Genomic DNA, 18772 nt, shown 5'->3' with positions numbered 1-18772 from the left:
ATGTTCTCAGAGCTCATGCAGTCCTCCAGCACTGAAAGAGCTCAGCAGAATACGTGGAGGCAAACAATGGCAGAGTCCAGGAAAGCGTTAAATGAATGTGATGAGAGGAGCACGATGAGAGGTTGCAGGAGCAAGAGGAGAGGTGGCGGCAGCGTGATGGGAAGAGGCAGGATGCAATGCTGAGGCTACTGGGGGATCAAACTGACATGCTCAGCTGTCTGGTGGAACTGCAGGAAAGGCAGCAGGGACACAGACCACCGCTGCAGCCCCTGTATAACCGCTTGCCCTCCTCCCCAAGTTCCATATCCTCCTCACCCAGATGCCCAAGAACGTGGGCGGGGGGAGGCTATGGACACCCAGCCACTCCATCCCAGGAGGATTACCCAAGAAACAGAAGGCTGGCATTCAATAAGTTTTTTGAACTGTAGTGTGGCTTTGTCCTTCCCTCCTCCCCTCATCCACCACCCCACCCAGTGCTTCCCTCCTCACCCTCCACTCCCGGGCTACCTTGCGAGTTTTCCCCCTATTTGTGTGATGAATTAATAAAGAAAGCATGATTCTGAAACAATAATGACTTTATTGCCTCTAAAAGCAGTGATTGAAGGAGGGAGGTCAGTTGGCTTACAGGAAAGTAGAGTCAATCAAGAGAGCGGGTTTTCATGAAACAAACGGAACCATCACACTGCAGCCTGGCCAGTCATGAAACTGGTTTTCAAGTTTCTCTGATGTGCAGGGCATCCAGCTGTGATCTTCTAAATCACCCTGGTGCCTGGCTGTGTGTAATTTGCCTCAACCTCCCACACCGCCATAAATGTCTCCCCCTTACTCTCAGATATTGTGGAGCACACAGCAAGCAGCAATAACAATGGGAATACTGGTTTTGCTGAGGTCTAATCTAGTCAGTAAACTGTGCCAGCGAGCTTTTAAATGTCCACATGCACATTGTACCACCATTCTGTATTTGCTCAGCCTATAGTTGAATTGCTCCTTACTACTGTCCAAGGTGCCTGTGTATGGCTTCATGAACCATGGCATTAAGGGGTAGGGCGGGTCCAAGGATAACGACAGGCATTTCAACATCCCCAATGGTAATTTTCTGGTCTGGAAAGTAAGTTCCTTCCTGCAGCTGTTCAAACAGACCAGAGCTCCTGAAGATGAGAGTATTATGCACCTTTCCTGGCCATCCCACGTTGATGTTGGTGAAATGTCCCTTGTGATCCACCAGTGCTTGCAGCACTAATTGAAAAGTACCCCTTGTGGTTTACGTACTGGCTGCCAAGGTGGTCCGGTCCCAAGGTAGGGATATGGGTTCCATCTATGGCCCCACCACAGTTAGGGAACCCCATTGCAGCAAAGCCATCCGCTATGACCTTCACATTTCCCAGAGTCACTACCCTTCTCAGCAGAAGTGAATTGATTGCTCTGGCTACTTGCATCACAGCAACCCCCACAGTAAATTTGCCCACTCCAAATTGATTCCCGAATTATCGGTAGCTGTCTGGCGTTGCAAGCTTCCACAGGGCTATCGCCACTCGCTTCTCAACTGTGAGGGCTGCTCTCATCTTGGTATTCTTGCACTTCAGGGCAGGGGAAAGCAAGTCAAAGTTCCATGAAAGTGCCCTAACGCATGTGAAAGTTTCGCAGCTACTGGGAATCATCCCAGACCTGCAACACTATGCGGTCCCACCAGTCTGTGCTTGTTTCCCAGGCCCAGAATCGGTGTTCCACCGCATGAACCTGCCCCATTACCACCATGATGTCCATATTGCCAAGGCCCGTACTTTGAGAAAAGTCTGTGTCTATGTCCTCATCACTATTCTGATCACTCTGTCGTTGCCTCCTCGTCTGCTTTTGCAGGTTCTGTACATACTGCAGGATAATGCGCAAGGTGTTTACAACGCTCACAACAGCAGCGGTGAGCTGAGCGGGCTCCACACTTGCCGTGGTATCGCGTCTGCAGGAGAGCAGAGTTGCAGCAGAAGCAGTGGATGACAGATGCCACAAGAATAAATATTTATACAGAATGAAGAGAGGACCTGTGAGGTGGATTCTTGGCACCAGGAGAGCAGAGTTGCAGCAGAGGCAATGGACGACGACAACATGGAGAAATTTGCTATTGAGACTGAGCTCATTTACAAGAGCAGGAGATCAGAGCTGCAGCAGAAGCGGTGGATGACGACGGTTAGCAGTCCTACTGCACTGTCTGCTGACAGCAGCACCCAGGACACAACAGCAGCGGTGACAGTGAGCTATGCTGAGCTGAGCAGGCTCCATGCTTGCCATGCTATGGTGTCTGCAAGGAAAAAAGGCACGAAACGATTGTCTGCCCTTGCTTTCACGGAGGGAGGGGTGACTGACGACATGAACCCAAAACCACCCGCGACAATGTTTTTGCCCTATCAGGCATTGGGAGCTTAACCCAGAATTCCAATGGGCAGCAGAGACTGTGGGAACTGTGGAATAGCTACCCACAGTGCACCGTTCTGTAAGTCAATGCTAGCCATGGTGGTGAGGACACACTCCGACTTAATGCGCTTAGTGGGGACATACGCAATTGACTATATAAAATCGGTTTCTAAAAATAGACTTCTATAAAATCAATCTAATTTTGTAGTGTAGACATACCCTTATAGTAACAGACAGAATTCCTTTCCTAGAGCTATCAGAAATAGAAGGTGCTAATATACCAGGCTTTACAGTTATAGCAAGAAAAGAAATATACCCAGCAGGCCCTCAAGGGCATTACACCCCTGGAGCATAAAAGATAAGGAAGTTTAAAAACTATATATTTAAAAAAAAAATACTCATTGCACCAGATCTACTCAGGATCTACCTCTCTGCCAAGTTCTGGGAAGATGGACAATGTTTTGTAAGCAGTATCAGTCAACAATGAAAAGTGGTGCTGCCAAGGGAAAAAAGTAGAGCCCAAAGTCAAATAAATCCTCAAAATTCATGAAGACTAGCCAAACAAAAACTACACATAAAACTTGTAGTGCATAAAAATTAACTTCACATAAAAATTCACACTGACTGGATGCGTATTTTTAGAGGGAGGGGAGAGCGTTTACCCATTTTAAAAAACAACCCTAGCTAGATCACCACAACCAGGTGCACCTCCAGAACAAACACACATCTATATCTCCCTGCCTAAATTTTAAAAATTTACGTACGTACCCACATTTTAAAATATAATTTGTATATAGGGCTTGCATTTAATAATATTTCTTTTATTTTGTAAGTTTCACCAAGTAGCGTGCCAGCATTTCCTTTATACTCAGGGAAGACAGCAATATTGCCATCCCCAAATACTCAGGAGTGTGGCAATAGAAAGAAACAAATGGTTAATGCAAAGCTCACAGTTTAGTGACCTGCAGTCTATTCCTCATCCACAACAAACTTGCTGAGAGATCTCAGGCAAGTCTCTTAACTCCTCTTGTCTAAGTCCACCAAAAAGCACACCTACATGAAAGGAATATATTATAATAAGTGGGTTTATATATTATAGAGATGACAATGTTCTGAAACTGCTTTCATATTTTTCAAATGATACAAACTTATTCAGCCCCCCCCCCATGGTTTCAGATAAATAAGTAATTGAATTAATTCATGTTATGGCAAAAGCAACCTCTCTGATATTTCACTGGTTAGAAAGCCAACTCATCTGTATTAGATAGCCTGCATGAGGCTGTCAAATGGGACAGCTAATTAGTATCTTTAATACGCACAATAGACAAGAGGCAGCACTTCACCTTGTTGGCCATAAAACATTTCTTCATACTCCCCTGAAGTTACTGTGGATTTTGAGTGAGAATAGGAAGGCAGAATCACCACTTAACTAGCTTTAATGAGCTCTCATTTACCATTCAGCAATTTCCCAGGTTGTGCATAGCTTTGTTAGCAACACCTCTGCCCCTCCAGTCCATAATCCTGAAATTATTCAAACTGTCTTTCTTGTAATGTCATAAATATCCTTCTTAATTTCCAAAGATATTCTTCAACTAAAGCAACGTGGGTCTCTAGTTAATGAGAGCAATAAACAAGAACTAGGGATCTGACAATCAAACACACAAAGCAACACTTTGCACCATGTTTTCCTAATAGCCGCCAACTATATTTTATACATGAAGTAAACTAAAGGTTTGTTCGCTATTCTTTATTACAACAGTATTAAGATTCTGCTAAATTTATAGTTGGTATTTTATTAGGTAAAAAGATCACTAGGATGTATAAAAGAGACAAAGTCATTATGCTTGGCTTATTATAATTGATAATACACTGGAGATACTATGCAGCACAATTGGTCTGAATCCTAAAGTGAAGGTTTTCTGCATAGCTGGCCGTTTTTAAAAAGTCTGAGACTTGTTAATGCTGCTGTTTGTTATAACAAAAGTAACGTTATTTTCCTAAAATAGAAATCCTAAAAGAAAACGTCCATGAGCATAACGTTAACTAGCAGCGAATTAAAACAAAGAACAGCCCCTTCAAAATTTTATTTTTCCTTTATATGCATGTCCCACCAAGAGGGATTGACCCTTGGGAGTCACTTTGTCATAATTCCAGAAATAAAATTACATGATAATAGTTCAAAAAGATTCATTGTCAGTAATTTGCACAACACAAATTAGAGATACTATTAAAAGATAGATCCCTTCATCTTATACCAGCATATCTCCATCAAGAGGTCACATCACATCTCAGCAGAGCGCGTGTTCACTCCTATTCTCATTTTTATAGATCATTTCTTCTTTGCTTTTGCTGTAATTGCATTTTAAAAAGTTTATTAAATGTGTTGCTAAAAGCAACCTGAATTTAATTCAATTATTTTGACTCTGCTTAGCTGTGCTCATTCTGTCTTTTTCATGCCACACCTAATAGTAAAAAGAAAAGGAGTACTCCTTTTCTTTTTGCGAATACAGACTAACACGGCTGTTACTCTGACACCTAACAGTATCATGGTTCTTTCGAATATCAAACAGTAATGACATAAGCTAAACACTAATGCCTATCAAGTCGACAAGCCATACATTTTCCTGCAGGATCCATTTTTTATCTTGTTGCTTAAATCTCAATAGACATCGAGCTGATTTGCTACTACCTAGCACCGTGTGTGGTTATTTCCCAATTATGAAAATTGGGTGCAAAATACTATCATTCTGATTTGGTAATATTTGCACACAAGTGAATTATCTGCCAGAAGCTTGGTCCCATGGTGAAGTTCATAGACTGGCATTCAGAAAATCTGGGTTCAATCTTGGTTCTGCGTGCAAGCTTCCTATGTATGCCTGTGTGCCTCAATTACCATGTGTAAAACAATTATAATACTTTCCTACTTCACACAGGTCGTGTAAAGATAAAACCATCATTGTGAGGCACTTAGAAACCATGATGAGAGGAATCATAAATACACACGTCTGCTGCCTTGCACTTCGTGGCCATTTGCACCTGTGCAAATTAAGTGTAAAATTCCATGTCCCATGTCTTTTCTAAAGAGGGTTCCAAGGAAGCTAAACTGTTAAAGGTGATCAGGTTCTGTATATTAAAAGCCATTCTAAGCCTTATTAGCAAAATTTAAACCATATTCAAACCGTTCTGCAAGTTTGTATTGTGAATGACTTTTCTATTTATTTTTGGGTGCATCTGCTTTATGCCAGACCCAGTACTTGAAGGGTACAAATGTTTTGAAAGGGTGTTCCATTATAACATTTCTAGTCTATGCCAAAGGAGGATAAATCTGAAATCTCTTCCTCTTCCCTCCCTCCTCTAATTCTTCTTTTGGAAAGATTTACATCGCCAGTTTGTATAGTTCAGTGTTGCTCAAATCAATGTGACAAATTACTGAGGTAAGCCCATCTCTAGATGGAATTCAACCAACTCTGCCATTTTAACTATTTGGTTAGCTTATGGAATAGAACAACTTTTCATATATGCAGATAAGCTACAAAGCTAATGACACCAAACATCAAAACTACTGAAAAGCGATGCAGGGGAGAAAATAGCGCTCCCCTCCCCCCTTATTGGGTCATGGAAAAAAAAAAATGTTTCCCCATCAGTTGTTTGGTTTATAAGGCAGTTATGTAAATTGCAATTCTGCTCTAAAGTGAATTTTCTCCTGAGGATTAAATTTCTGAGTTTCAGATTCACAAATACACAAGAAAATATAAATGGCAATTTTACGAAGGTCGACTTACAGATTCGTCCATTCCAAATGTCACCATGATAGCATTCTTGAAACTGTCTATCATATTTAGCACTAATTAACCTGGTTTGCCAGGAAGTCTTCATATCAAGACCTCCTAATGACCGTGAAGAAGCTCAAGCTGAAGTGGTATGGCCATGTAACAAGATCATCCTCCAAGGGACAGTACAGGGGAAGAAAAGAAGAGGTAGACTGAAGGAATGGATTGACAACATTAAAAAAAAAAAAAGAGTGGACAGGAATGGACTTCACTGAGATTCAAGTACTGACACACAATTGTCAGGGGTGGAGACAATTGGTTGATTGCTCATCAGTGATGGTGCTCCAATGACCAATGCAATTATGGGAGTGATCATGATGATGATGAAGAATCTAGTTTGCAAACATTAACGCAATACTTCACAATGTAGCTCCATTTTACAGAAAAGGAAACCAAGGACTTAAGTGACTTGCCCAAAGCCACAGTGAGTGTCAGTGTCAAAACTGGGATTAGATTTTCAGAGTTCTTTGCTTCCAATCCTGTCTCTTGCAATGGTTAGATGTGCAAAGTAAAATATGGAAGACACCATACTGTATTTCTTGAGTATCTAGTCCTTCAGGACATAGAGCGTAGTTTTTCTCTTAAAAAGAATTAACAGGAAGTTAAGTAAAATCTTACTGTTTTTTTATGCGAGCGCTGCTTTCATTTCTTGCACCACACTGTATTTGACTATGTTGTTTCCCTGCATTTCTTCAATGTCAGTTTTCATGAAGCATGGACATTATTTTTTTTCCCGCTGAGACTGAAAATAAGCGATAATAAACTTTGGTTTGAACACATATTGAACCAGACAAAGAGGAAGAAGAGATGTTTTCTTACTGACCTCTTCATCTCTACCAGAGATCTGCATGACCAAGAAACAATAGTCAAAGAGCCCCTGCATACACGGTCCCAAATATTGTGAAAAAGTTTTGGCCAACCAATGGAGAACTTGAATTCAACAAAAATTCCAAGCTATGGTGGATTGAAGGAAGGCTCTCTCAGTCTATGATGCTCTGTGTGTGTGTGCGCATGCTCCAGAAAGTCGCACCTGATGTGAGAATGCTCATTACCAATAACTAAAACTAGCTATGTACAAAGTGGATTGTTTTTCCTCCAGTGCATGGTAGGATCTGGAGTGTGCTGCAGAAAACTGAGAAATACCAAGGGATGGTACAGCTACAAAAAGTAACTCTCTAGTAAAGAAAAAGCATGAGAAGCTCAAGTTCTACTATTTCTGACACACTTTGAAAGATCCCTTTTTACCTATAAAACAAGCAATAAATTGTTATTACATAATAAAAAGAGAGCCTTTTTAAACCATTCTGAAGAAGTGTCAGGAGTTTGCTTGTGCCCAAGTCTTGCGAGCACAAGTCTAGCATCTCAGCATATTCAGCACAGAAGTATTAACATAAAAATGTATGACAGCTATAAAAGTTAACAGGCATAACTCAAAAAAGCTTCCAGGTATAAGCATAGAATAAAAATGAAACTGCAAAACCCAGACCCATCACAGCAATGTGCCCCGCGTTTTCCTGCTCTAAGACTGCCAGAATATTACTTAAGCAGTCTGTGTTAGCTCATTTTTTAGGAAGATCTCATTATTGTTTCATGAAAACTGGCTAAAAAAATATATATCAATAAAATATACACAACAGATGTAATCTATGAAAGGATTTCTAGTCATGCAATAAAAATCAAATGAGCCCTTAGAAACTATTCTTACCACTGCTGGTTTTTTTGTAAACTAAGCTTGTTCAGGACCCATCACTCCTGGTATGCATTTTCCTTAATTGATGGCATATGTCCAAGAATGACTAAGCCCATCCAAAGCTTAATAGGTTCTTTAATGAATGTCTTCTTACTCACTATGCCAAACCCTTCCCGACTGGATCAGACCACCAGTTTGTTCATTACTCCAGTAGTGGCCAACACCCAGTGCTTTGGAAGAAGGTGCAAACTACTCTAATTTACCTACTCTACTGCACATAGGCATAAATTATTCCCTTTTTTCATGTAGGTGACAAGTGCCACAAATCATGACACTATTGTTCTGTGGGCTTTCATTACTCCAACACTGAACTGCAATTGGCCTACCTGACAGTAATACTATTTGATTCTGTCTCTGATGACATATATACAGGGAAGACAAAGCCTAAATCTACATAATTTTTTTTAAATCTATATTTTAAAAATAGATGGTAGTTTAAAAAGGCTTTGTAAAAGTGCCATGAAAACTTAGTGTGGATGAGAAGACTAATTGCTTACTCTTAATATGGTTATTACGAGGAGGAGGAGAAAGAGGATATGGATGACAACAAAAAAGTTGGGTATGTTTTTTGTACCTGTTACTATGCCAACAAAAAAGTTGCTGGCCTTAAAGAAAGTAACAGTAGAATCGTCTGCATCTGCTTTAAAACAGTTACAACATTTGGTAAGTGGTATATTTAGAATGCCAGCCATGGGGGCAATCTCAGAAGCATGATAATCAACCTTGCAGAAAAAAAAAAAAAAAAAAAAAGCCTCTTAGGCCCTCCTACTAAAATGTACACATTCTTCTGATGGAGTTATTAAGCAACCTCTCTCTAGTTGCTAGAAAGGAAATAGGAAAGAAAGGGATCAAAACTTGCATATCAGCAAGACTCACTTACTGTCTTCACAGCATCTTTCACTGGACAGGATCCCAAGCATCTTACTAACTTAAAATGAAATACAGGGATCGCTTCGGCCACCATTGACACACATCCTTCTGGGATTGGAAAGGAAGCAATTGTTGAATGATGCACAGCAATAACCCACAGCAGTTTAAGACAGGAGATGTAGATCCCTTTGCAGCTCTTCCAGCTAGGAACTCGAGTCTTAGGAAGTGGGGGGAGACAGAGCAGTGCAAGTGGAGCAAAAGCACGTAGAGGAGAGTTGCTCAGATAGGAAAGGTACAAGGGCAGGCAGGCTGTGGGGACCCAGAGACTACAGCACAGCAAGTTCCATTCAGCAAACCAGGGAGAAGACCTGCATGTGCCGTGATTGGAGGTATGCGTACGAGAAGCAGGTGTTGGTCCTCTGCTGCACAGTGGTGTGCAGAATTGAGAGATCATTGCATTGCATCAGTTGAGGACAGAGGTACTGCTGTGGCATGCTGGAATGAAAGGGTTAATCAAACAATGGTACCTCTAGCAGCACAGTGCTCCCTGATCCCATGTTGGGGCATTGGTTCTGTACTTTCTCGGGGAGAAGAGTGCCATTAATCAATCACTATCAGCACTTCTCACAGAACCTACAGTAGATGTTTCCTTCAGGTCTCATTACACCCAATCTTTTCACAGTGGCTGCTTCTTCACTGAGAGGGTCTCTATTGGCTCTCACTGCAGGCTTGATGTCCTCACGATACCCTACACTGTGTGATATAAATGTATCGGAGTGAATGGAAAGCAGAGCAAGTAATGAGCTGATTAGATGAAAGGAAACAGCAGTTCCCTTGGTGTAGGAGTAGTACAAGGCAGGAAGGTGTCATAAGACACGTTCACACACACGTTCTCCTAATCTATAAAAAGTGTTGCCTTGAAAGAATGAGACGATACAAAATGCCTAGGGTTATATTTAATGATCTCCTCAGTCAGTCAGTCACACAGCACCTTGACCCCTCTGGGCTTTCAGTTCAGCTCTTCCACCCTGAGTGTTGGGCTCATCTGAAATATGGACGATGTAGTTAAAACCCACTGGCAACACATGCCTCAGATGAGAGGTTCTCATTACCTTCTAAATAACTAAAATAAAGAAGCCCATTTAAGATTTAGTGGAACTCTCACAAATGCGTTTCAAAGGTATCTAAGTGAAGAATAGCATTTTGTACTTCTGTACAACTGATCAGTAATGCTATAGGTATGAAATCCTTCTGCTGAACCACATTATGATGATGGTGTATGCATCAGCTCGATAAAACTCATTGCAGGGAAAGCAGATCAAACCAGCAGCAAGTGTTTCTTTGTGACAAATCAGAAATAATCACGTCATCATTTTACTCCATCTACTAACCACCTTCTCAATCCCTGCTCCCCAATAACACAGTCACAGGAAAATTCTTAGGGGAAAAAGGACGTTTAAATCACTATTGACATGTAGCAGATGTAAAAGTACAATCTAAATTCACATGCCAAGCATTTAAATTTGAAGTTTGCTTTTTATCCATTCTGCTGCAATCTGTGTGTGTGTGTGTGTGTGTGTGTGTGTGTGTGTGTGTGTGTGTGTGTGTGTGTGTGTGTATTAAAGACAAAGACATTTAAATGTGCCCATCCACTGCTCTGGGCTCATGTACCAAAACTAAATAAAGTATTTAAATTAGAGTCAGTGTCCAAAATATGGAATCATCCTAAACCCACATTAATAAAGTAACTTCAAGAACAATTTTCAGAAGCCAGCATTTTATTGTCTCTTTGTAAATTGTTGTAGTTAGTTAATGATACACTGGTTATAAACCTTAAATAGAGTTACTTTTGAGTTTATAACGAGCAATATTTCTCCTAGAATAGCTCGTCTATGATCTGTACAAAATTATTTGCACCCGGATCCCTTGTCAGACATATATTTTCCACTGACTATATTTAGTGGAAAAATAAGCTCCACAACATATGAAGTTTAACACTGACCACATTTGGCCAAACTATTATGTAGGACTCTGCCTCTTACTTTCAATCTACGCATGCACTCTCACTGAGGGCATTTTTGAAAGCAAGCTCTTTAAAGCAGGGATTTCATTTCAGAAGTGTTAAGTGCACTGCACAAAGGGGTCTCTATTGATGCTTCCAGGGGCTGTTGAAGTACAAGTAAATAAAAATAGTCACCCTTAAGTCCTATGTTGTGCCTGACAGCACTTCATGAAGTTCTGCTGTTTGTTGATGCTCATATAGGAATGGAGAAAATGTGCTCATTTAATGAGTGACAATCTTAAAAGTGCTCCACAATGCAGGGCACTAGTTCATATGAATGACTGCTGACGTTTTTGAGTATATGTTCCTGTAAGTAATTCCAATCGCATTACTTAAAGGCACTTTTCCAAGTGCTCAGTGTAATGATCGGTATAATATTACAAGTTTGGGAGTGGTTATACAGAAGATATAATGTTATGTTAATACTGGATTACTATATCAGTTGCTGTATTTGGTGTTTGAGCATGCCCAAATATGAATGAGATTGTTCCAGAAATCTTCACTGACTCAGTCTGACCTGAGAGTTGATATGGTTAATAATGTGTTATGCCTAACTGCCCTGGCTGCTTACTTAACACATTACATCCCTGAATGGACTGCTGTGGTCAGTATGGAACCTTGTGTGTGTGTGTGTGTGTGTGTGTACAAAGTAACACACACACACACACACACACACACACACACACACACACACCCCCTTACTGGAATGTTCACTAATGTATTACAGGTTTCAGAGTAGCAGCCGTGTTAGTCTGTATTCGCAAAAAGAAAAGGAGTACTTGTGGCACCTTAGAGACTAACAAATTTATTAGAGCATAAGCTTTCGTGAGCTACAGCTCACTTCATCAAATGCATCCGATGAAGTGAGCTGTAGCTCACGAAAGCTTATGCTCTAATAAATTTGTTAGTCTCTAAGGTGCCACAAGTACTCCTTTTCTTTTAATGTATTACAGAGTCTGCCCTTCATGAGAAAGTGCTAGTCCATTAAACGGCTGTGCATGGCACACAGAATTGTGCTCAAAGTCAATTTATTCTCCTTTTCTTATCACATTTTTCTGAATGAGATATATAGTGTCTCATATGCCACGTAGTATAGGCTCCACTGGGCTTTGAAAAGTAATTTAGCAGAAGAGAATACACTACATTACACTATGCAGTAAAACCCTCTTACTGTGTGTCCTAAAAATCAAAAATAATACATAAGATACTGATGGGAAGAAAAACTGGTTGAAGGAAAAGCGGTGAGAACTAAGTGTGGGATTTTTAAAGGAGGTGATGTAGGATCTCAAGTCCCATTGACTGTTATGCTTGAACTTTGTAGTTAAGGCACCTGACAATACCGGTGGCATGAAACACAAAGTAGTGATTCCAACAAATATTACTCTCTGTATACATGGGCTTTAAACACTGATGTTGGAGAACTGAGCTTTATCAGTGGAAAAGAATTTTTAAAAAGTCAAAGCTTGGTACACAAATTTCTTTCAAATCTTCTGCTTTAAAGCCAAAGACTCTCGGAGACTCCTACACTCTGCAAATTATGTATGGATAGATGGTGAACAGAGCAGGCCTCAGAGTGCTTTCTTGGCAAATTGCCATCGGCTCAACAGCATCTGGTGATTAATAACCTTTAATGAACAATAATTCATACAGGATTAAGTAGCCTTAAAACTCCATGGTTTAATGCAGTTGAAATTAGTGTGACCTAATTTTTAAACAAGTCTCTTCAACAAAATCATACCCCTGCCCCATTATAGATTTATAATTTTGTTTAATAATGGGGCAGTGGGAGGAGTAAGGACATTTCATTTGATTATCCATAATACATCCACCTTTTCACCTCGGAGACCCTTATGTCAAATCCATGCCAGATGTAAGCAGTTTAAAAATAAAGTTAAAAAGAAAAAAAGCAAAATCTAATGAAGGTAAATTGAATAAGTAAAACGGATCTGCAAGTCAATTCATTGTTCAAGGTACTGAGGATACCCATCAACTCCAGGTAATTACTGATCAGTGTGTTCATAATTCCAGCCTCCAAAGTATAAAACGCAAAATAAAAAGAGCAAATATTATAAAAAACTGACAACTTGGGGGAATGAAAACAGGATAGAAAGAATGACCCAAAAATATGGAGCATGAAAAGGATTATTTTAATATCAGTGTCCTAAATGGATTATTTTTCACATTTAAAGTATCATGCCCAGGAATTTTAGACACCTTTCAAAATTAGGTTAGATAAAAGAAAAAACAGGGCCAAGATGGGAAGGATGGATTTTTGGTTTTCCACTGTAGCGAGGAAAATTCGAATGGCAGGTCAAGATTGAGGTGCGCTGGGAGATTTGGCAGATGAAAGCATGTACAGCACCCCAGGAAAGTGCACTATGCCTAGTTCAAAAGGTGTAGTGCACCACTTTATTTAAACAAGTACTAAAATCCAGCCATAGTTTTAAAAGGAAAACAGTCAATGGGTGGTCAAGCCAAATAGCAGCAAACCCACAAACATGGTATCCAATTTATTTTTTAAATTCTCTGTTATGGTAGTCATGGTCTGATACACCATTAGCAATACAATTACATGCTGAAGATTAATAGGCTTGTTTGGACCAACTTAATTACTTCCATTTGATTAGAGAGATTTTCTATTTTAGATCATGTCAGCCTCTTTATAAGGTGATTGGAAATATTTGCACCTCAACATGTAATCTAGAAAAATGCAGGATCTCTTGCTTTAAGAGACACCTTTTACACGAGTCCCTTAAAGTCAACAACAATACTACCTAGTGATAGGAACAGGTACTGGTAGTTAGAAAGAGTGGATTCTATTCCTTTCTCTGTCATCTTAAGCAAGTCACTTAGCGTAAAAAAAAATTACATGTTCCAAAGTGATTTGGGAGCCTAAATCTCAGAAATTCAATGAGACTTGGCTCCTAAATCATTTTGAAAATGGGACTTAGGCTTACTTTTGGTAATGTTACCCTTTCTACTTTTCACAGTTTCCCTGTGAGTAAAGAGAGGTGGTAATATGAATCTTTATAAACTGCTTTAAGACCTTCTGATAGAAGTTTAAATTTAAATGATAGTTGTCATCCAGTAATTGTGGATGCTCTGCTCTTTGTTCATAAACATACTTAGTTATTTTTTTCCTAATTTCTCTTTCCAGAGACAGCCAAAAAGATTACTAGACAGGCAACACGCAAAAATAGCCCTACAATTCCCTGCTGGTACAAGGAACCATGCCATCATACTTCAGCTCAGGTAAATGTATATCAAGTAATCTGCATATTTAAGCTACTGCAAGATCCATGATGTATCCATCTCTGAGAGCGTCAGCATTGCCCTATGAACAACCAAGTTATAGCACATCTCTGCTGCAGTTAAAAATGCCAATTTAAAATACATTGAGTTAAATGAATAAGATATGAGACTTTCTGGTCTTCTTATAAGAGAACAAAGGGTGAGAAGTGAATTAGACAATAAACTTGGGCTTTCTATCTTCCCAACTCTTTAGATTCAGAGTTTTAGATAGAACAGGCGGATTTAATATCTGGCCAACTATTGATAGCAACCAAAATTCTATGCAGCATAAAGTTAGTTAATGGAATGAAGTAGACTTGGCAAGACTTTGGCAAACAGATTCTTGCTCTTAAGGAAGGGTATCCTTCGTCAGTTTGGGACAGATTTTACACACTTTTAAGTGATAGTAGCTATAATCTCCTGCAAATATTCCACTGAACATCCTCCCCTTTCTCACCCCACCCCAGTTCCCCTGTGAAGTTAAAGGCTTCCTTCAATTTAGCATATTAAGAATTACATTACTGGGCTACCCTGAAATCCAAAACCAGTAAGTGCCACTAGCTCAGTTGCTAAGTTCTGTCTTGCTTTTCGACTAAGACATCTGCTAAATAGTACTGCAGCTTTGCCTCTTCCAGTTGATTATCACCTCATCACTGAGGCAGCCCCACAGTACTCTCCAAATATTTATGTTGAGGACAGATGGAGAGGCTAGGTTGTGGGGACAGAAGATGGCTGAGTGCTACAAAAGAAATAGCAATACTAGAGAGTAAAATTGCTAATGATACAGAAAAATCATTTAGAAAGAAGCAGGATGATGTATCAGGTGAGGATGGTGAAGTATTTTCCAGTCCATTAGGAGCTCTGCAGGATGTTAACATTATTAGGGATAAATGTATTTAAAGCAGCAGGCCCGGATAACTTCCATTCAAGAGTCCAAAAACAATTGGCCAAAGAGATCTGTCCTACTGATGTTAATTTTTAATAAACCTTGGAATGCCAGGAAAATTCCAGAAGATTGGAAGAGTGCTAATGGTGTGCCAATGTTTAAAAAAAATTCAAATGAGATAACCTTTGGAACTACAGGCCAGTTAGCAGGACATCACTCCTGGCAAAATAATGGAAATGCTGATATAGAATTCAATTTAAAATGATTTTAAAAGAATATATTATTGCCAGTCAACATGTTTTAAGGAAAATAAGTATTGTCAAATAAATCTGATTTAATCTCTGAGATTACGAATTTGGTTGGTAAAGTTACTGAATATATATATATTATACACACACACACACACACACACACACACACACACACACACACACACACACTTTAGACTTGTCTAAGGCATCCGAGTTCTTACCACATCACATTCTGATTAAAAAAAACAGTCTAATATCAATAAAGCACACGTTAAATGGATTAAGAGCTACCTAACCAACAGAGGTCAAGAATGTGTCTTTAGGGGGGTTCCCACAAGCCTCAGTTCTAGGTCCAATGCTATTTAAAATTTTTAATCAACATCTGGAAGTAAACATAAAACCACAGCTAATAAGATATACAGAAAACACTCAAACAATGACCTGCACCGTTTGGTAACCTGGGCTCATTCACATAATATGCTTTTTAACACAGCCAAATGCAAAGTCACATCGAGGAACAAGAAATGCAAGCCATACTTAGAGAACGGAAGACAGCTCTGAAACGAATGTAGCGGACAAGCAACTGACCATGACCTCCCAGTGCAACGCTGCAGCCAAAAGGAGAAATGGGATTCTTGGATATATTAATAAGGGAGCAGTGAGAAGGAATAGGGAGGTGATTTTACCTCTGTATATGGCACCGGTGAGACCAAGACTGGAATACTGTATACCATATTGGTGTTCACATTCAAGTTCAAGAAGGTGCAAATAAGAGTCCCTCGAATTATTTGAGAGCTGGAGAAAATGGCTTAGTGAGAGACTTACGAAACTCAACTATTTAAATTAAAGAAAAAAAAAGAGTTGCCTTGAGTGCCATATACAAATACATTCACTGGGTACTTCAGGGTTCTTTAAGCTCTTAGAAAAAGGCATAATATGAACCCATGGCTGCAAGCTGAAGCCAGACAAATTCAAATTAGTTATTCCATACAGATGTGTAATTGAGAATGGATTAACCACGGGAAGAAGTGAACAGCTACCAAGGAAAGTGGTGGATTCGCCATCTTTTGGAATCTTCAAATCAAGATCAGATGCCTTATGGAATTTAAGCTATAGCCAAACAAGTTTTTTTGATTCAGTACAGGAATAACTGGTGACAATTAATGGCCTGTTACATACAAGCCATTAATTGATGATCTAATGGTCCCCTCTGTCCTTAACATATCAATCTATAGGCCAAAATCACACTCCCTTTCCTGCATATATTTACAGGGAAGATGGTTGAGTAGGGAGCACCTCTCTGCCAGTTTTGGAAAAATTCGGTGCTTGGATTTAAAACCACAGTCTGCTGCTGGAAAATGGTGGTGGTTGGTTTGGGTTTTTTTAGTTTGTTTTTTTTTTTGGCCAGGGGGAGGGGAAGGCAGGGAGATGAGCATGTTTTAGAGCATAAACATCCTGACCAGGGTACGTCATATTGTGTAAATTGCTCTTGATGTGGTCAGGAATAATATGCATGGAGATAAATGGAGGGTTGGTAATGGAGGATGCTACACCAGGTCAGAATCTGAATGCATCTGTCTGCATCAAAATAATCCAAGAGTCAGAATTTAGGTTTATACAATCTGACTTTGTGTTCTTTCAGTTTAAAACCAATAAACCACTACCACACCCCCCCCCCAGAAACTGCTCATAATACCACTCAGGTTAAAATTTATGTAGTGTTCCAATTTTTTCCTAAAAAATAAAAAAGGGGGGGCGGGGGGTATTTTTCATTTTTGGACATAGTAAGCAGCATGGAAATCTGTAGAAAAATATCTAATGTCTATTCTTATCAGAAAAATATCAAGGTGCATTACCTTTCTATGGTAGCTTCAAGTCCTGTTGCTATAAGGTACTATTTATGGTACAAAAACTAATTCCAGAAAAACTGATTTGAGGTTCTAACAGAAAAATCTCTTAATGCTGATTTTTTTTTACTTCAAAAACTCATTCTAATATTCTTCGGGGACTCAAAGGAGACCAGGCATAAGAAAGTGGGATGGTTTGCAAAAGGTTGTATTCCTTCCTTTAGAAGAGTTGGCAGGGACTATGGCTATTCTTTCTGGAGGAGTTATGTCTCTGTGATAAAGATGGACACAACCTCTGTATTCCATTTGATCCCTAGCAGCTCCTGCATACAAGGAATCAGCAATAGGTAGAGCTTCATTCCTTCATCCATGGCGTGCCAAAAAGGTTTCCTCCTTTCTTTTCTGAAGTAAACCTTATGACTTTGATAGCTGCCGGCCGGATTACTGCGGTGCCCTCTGTTTCCAGCAACTCCTGAAGGTTATTTAGAAGTGTCACCAAGGGCAAAATCTGGCAACCCACCATCACCACCTTATACTCGGCTCCATGCTCTGCAATGGCTTTAAATTCACTTCCAATAGCAATCCAAGGCCTTAGTCACATTAATGCCATAAATCATCCAAAACCTGGCTAATTTAGAAACTATGACTATGATCTGCTGAGATCAGCTTGGGGTGCTCTTGATGTCAGTCCCTTTGGTTCAACTCCTGGGTGTGCACTGATGGTTATGCTCATAAAAAAGACTGCGACTGTGTAATTTGTTCCTTCTTCCTGTCAAAGCCCAACAACAGGACGTATATTCTAAAGCAGAGTTTAGTTTGATTATTTCAGGAATTCCAGTGGTGGCAGTAGGGTAACAGCAAAGGCAAACAAAATGCAGAAGCCTAATTGCTATATCTGAGGATGTTTTTTCGCCTTCTTCTGAAGCATGGAGCATAGATCAATTGCTAGTATCATCTGGGCATATGCCATCTAATCAATTAACTGCCATTGCAGACATCTTTGGAATTGATGGGACCTCAGTCTCCCTTGTTCTGTACCTGTGGCACACACCAGTTTAATCTTCTAAGGAATGAAATGTTTTAGTCTAACCCAAGATATTGGTCTCAACACAGATGTAACAGGGTGAAATGTGATGGCCTATGATATACAGAAGGTCAGACTAGATAATCTCTTGGTCCCTTCTGGCCTTAAATTATATTACAATTTATTTGTATACTTATGGAATTGTGCTGTATGTGATTCTGTATTGACAGGCAGACCTGTCACCTCATCACTAGGTTTTATTTAGCTGAATAAATGATAAATCAAAGTAACAAATTCTCTTTCTGGAGACAGTGTACTTTGAATGGGTTTTAACCTAGCTGGCAAATAGGAATAAGGCAGACATCTGAAATCCAGCATAGTATTAAATCTGCTGAGGGTGTTTTCATTGTCCAAAAAATGTTTGGTGTTTCCAAAAATATATTCTGTTGAGAGCAAAGTTTGTCAGATCTAATTACTCTAAATTACTGAGATTTCTGCCAAAGTAATTCCTCTGCCCTTTAAAACTTTAAGAAATGTCTGTATGACAAACAGTGA

At 39.7% G+C, this 18772-nt stretch overlaps 1 protein-coding gene across 1 annotated transcript in view; it reads right to left on the bottom strand.

Annotated features, from left to right (window-relative positions):
• GRID2 (glutamate ionotropic receptor delta type subunit 2) overlaps positions 1 to 18772 on the bottom strand; it is a 1041562-nt gene that overhangs the window by 810291 nt on the left and 212499 nt on the right.

This window comes from Dermochelys coriacea, chromosome 4, assembly GCF_009764565.3.
Source record: "Dermochelys coriacea isolate rDerCor1 chromosome 4, rDerCor1.pri.v4, whole genome shotgun sequence".
In the NCBI taxonomy this organism is placed as follows: Eukaryota; Metazoa; Chordata; order Testudines; family Dermochelyidae; genus Dermochelys; species Dermochelys coriacea.
The sequence above is the reverse complement of the archived record's forward strand: the minus strand, read 5'-3'. Positions and strand labels throughout refer to the sequence as shown.